At 44.7% G+C, this 3255-nt stretch overlaps 1 pseudogene; it reads left to right on the forward strand.

The window, feature by feature from the left end:
* The first annotated feature begins 645 nt into the window (after positions 1-645).
* Positions 646-1511, forward strand: LOC141372251 (olfactory receptor 13C7-like; annotated as a pseudogene).
* The last annotated feature ends 1744 nt before the right edge of the window (positions 1512-3255 follow it).

Here is a 3255-nt window from a genome sequence, read left to right on the forward strand (position 1 = left end):
GGAGCCCCGCATCGGGCTCCCTGCTCAGCGGGAAGCCTGCTTCTCCTCTCCCACTCCCCCTGCTTGTGTTCCCTCTCTCGCTGTGTCTCTCTGTCAAATAAATAAATAAGATCTTTAAAAAAAGGAATGAATTGCCTAAGGATGCATATTTTGTTAATAAAATTTCACATCCTTATGTTAGTCCTGTTCCTGATTTCTACTTTGCACCAGGAGGGGATAATCTTGCTACTGAAAATGCACAAATGACATCTAGTAGCCATTTAAGCAAACATCAGATACTTAGTGGAGCCATGCAATACCATCCTTAGAAGAGGTTTCAGGGGGTTTTCTTGTGCAACCCTATGTCTAGGATGCATGCAGTTCCTCTCCAATGCCCCTCACCCCAGTCAACGTGCATTTCCTTGAACACCTTCAGTGACAAAGAATTCAATCCTTCAGATTCTAGATTTCTCACTCAGCCCTAGCAAATTCTTCCTTGCATTATGCTTAACTTTACCTTCCAGTATCTACCTTCACTCCAAATTCTGCTTAGTGCCAAATTCAGCAGAAGATGCACCCAATCCCTTCTTTCTGCTATATGAAGAGAGTTCTTCTGGTCACTGAGTCCCCTCCGGCCAACAGACCCAGTACTTCCTCCTATGCCAAATGTTCTTTGTGCTCATTCTCTCGATGTAGGTAGTGTTCCTGCTGGGCACTGGTGTTCTCATCCTGGTGACTGTGTCTACCGGCACATGCCCATGTACTTTTTCCTGGGGAACCCCTCAATCCTGGACATCTGCTAAACAACCTGCTCAGTCCCCCAGATTCTTGACATCTTCCTAAGCCCTAAGAAAACCATACCCTTCTCAGCCTGTGCCGAGCAGATGCTTCTCTCCTTTCCATGGGAGCCACGGAGTGTGTACTTCTGGGCATGTCGGCATTTGATCGCTATGTGGCCATCTGTAACCCCTTTAGATACCCTGTGGTCATGAGCAAGGCTGCCTATGTGCCCATGGCTGTCAGCTCCTGGGCAACTAGAAGCATGACTGCCATGGTGGAACATCTTAGTGACATGATTACCCTCCTGTGAGGACAATGTCAGCAGCCACTTTACCTGTGAGATCCTGGCTGTCCTGAAGTTGCCCTGACATCTTCATCAATGTGATCAGTATGGCAGTGGCCAATGTCATCTTCCTGGGCATTCCAGGTGACTACATTTTTGTCTCCTATGTGTTCATCATTGCTACCATCCTGAAGATCCCCTCAGCTGAGGGGAGGAAAAGGCCTTCTCTGCCTGCTCTGCCCAATTCACAGTCATGGTCTTCTTCTATGGAACAATCCTCATGTATGGGAAGCTGAAGGGATCCAAGGACCCTTTGGGGGCAGACAAGCAGGATGTTTCAGACAAGCTCACCTCCCTCTTCTATGGGGTGGTGACCCCCGTGCTCAACCCCATCATCTACAGCCTGAGGAACAAGGCCATGAAGGCTGCTGTGAGGAAACTGGTACTTCCCAAACACCTCGTCCAGTGATGGTGGAGGGGTCCTGACAGATCTCTATTCCCTAGTTTCTCTCACCTGGGGAGGATAAGATAAGGGGCCAATTTCCTCAAAGGTGTATAGGCAAATCTGATTACACAGAAGGCTTTAAGTGAGCAGGAAGCATTTAATGGGACGTTTCTGCCCCATTCTATAAGCACTTCTACAAAAATGTATACCATTGGTCAAGCTTTATAGTTGCCCATCTTTGGAATGCCTACTGAATTAACTGATGTCCAGGAAAAATAACTCTTCAAGTTTTATTTTTAACTTACAAAGAGCTCTAGTCCATAGGGGCTGCGAGTCCTGAATTTTACTACCCTGACCATTGCACAAATATGAGAGTTGAAAAGACATTGTTGACATGTGCAAACACAGACAGCACATACCCCTATAATCCCTTTCTCAAAAAGAAATTTTATTTATAAAGTTCTCCCAACAAATAGTTAAAAATAAACAATGGAAGGACTGGGACAGATATCGTATATAAGACACAGTGGAGAATGGTCAGATGCTCAAGACCAATAAAGTCTAATGATCACTTGATACCAAATGTGCAAAGACAAATATATGAAGGAATTATTAGGAAATGTATCAAGGCAAACAGTGACAACAAAGCAATGGTGTAACTTCAGTTACAATTCTAGATGACTTCATTAAGCTGAGAAATTTAGAAAAAGAAGTATAGCTACAACACACTAAAGGTCTCATCTTTGAAGGATGTGGCTGGAAGGGGAATCTTATAATTCATTGCACTGATACTGAAATAACAAAAGTATTAATATGTTTGTTGAGGGGCACCTGGGTGGCTCAGTCAGTTAGCAGCTGCCTTAGGCTCAGGTCATGATCCCATGGTCCTGGGAAGGTGCCAAGCATCAGGCTCCCAGCTCAACTGCTCAATGTGGAGTCTTCTCCCTCTCCCTCAGCCCTGCACCACTTGTTCTCTCTCCCTCCCTTTCTCTCTCTCTCTCTCTCTCTCTCTAAATAAAATTTTTAAAAATATATAGGCTTGTAAACAGACACATGAAACAGTGCTCAACATCACTCAGCATCAGGGTAATCCAAATCAAAACCTCAATGAGATATCACCTCACACCAGTCAGAATGGCTAAAATTAAGTCAGGAAATGACAGATGTTGGCAGGGATGCGGAGAAAGGGGAACCCTCCTACACTGTTGGTGGGAATGCAAGCTGGTGCAGCCACTCTGGAAAACAGTATGGAGGTTCCTCAAAAAGTTGAAAGTAGAGCTACCCTACGACCCAGGAATTGCACTACTGGGTATTTACCCCAAAGATACAAATGTAGTGATCCGAAGGGGTACATGCACCCCGATGTTTATAGCAGCAATGTCCACAATAGCCAAACTATGGAAAGAGCCAAGATGTCCATCGACAGATGAATGAATAAAGAAGAGGTGATATATATATACAATGGAATATTGTGCAGCCATCAAAAGGAATGAAATCTTGCCATTTGCAACGACGTGGATGGAACTGGAGGGTGTTATGCTGAACGAAATAAGTCAAACAGAGAAAGACATGTATCATATGACCTTACTGATATGAGGAATTCTTAATCTCAGGAAACAAACTGAGGGTTGCTGGAGTGGTGGGGTGTGGGAAGGATGGAGTGGCTGGGTGATAGACATTGGGGAGGGTATGTGCTATGGTGAGTGCTGTGGATTGTGCAAGACTGATGAATCACAGACCTGTACCTCTGAAACAAATAATACATTAT

This window comes from Callorhinus ursinus, unplaced genomic scaffold (genome assembly GCF_003265705.2).
Source record: "Callorhinus ursinus isolate GAN/ISIS: 27379988/994484 unplaced genomic scaffold, GSC_fseal_2.0 scaffold3852, whole genome shotgun sequence".
NCBI classification, from domain to species: domain Eukaryota; kingdom Metazoa; phylum Chordata; class Mammalia; order Carnivora; family Otariidae; genus Callorhinus; species Callorhinus ursinus.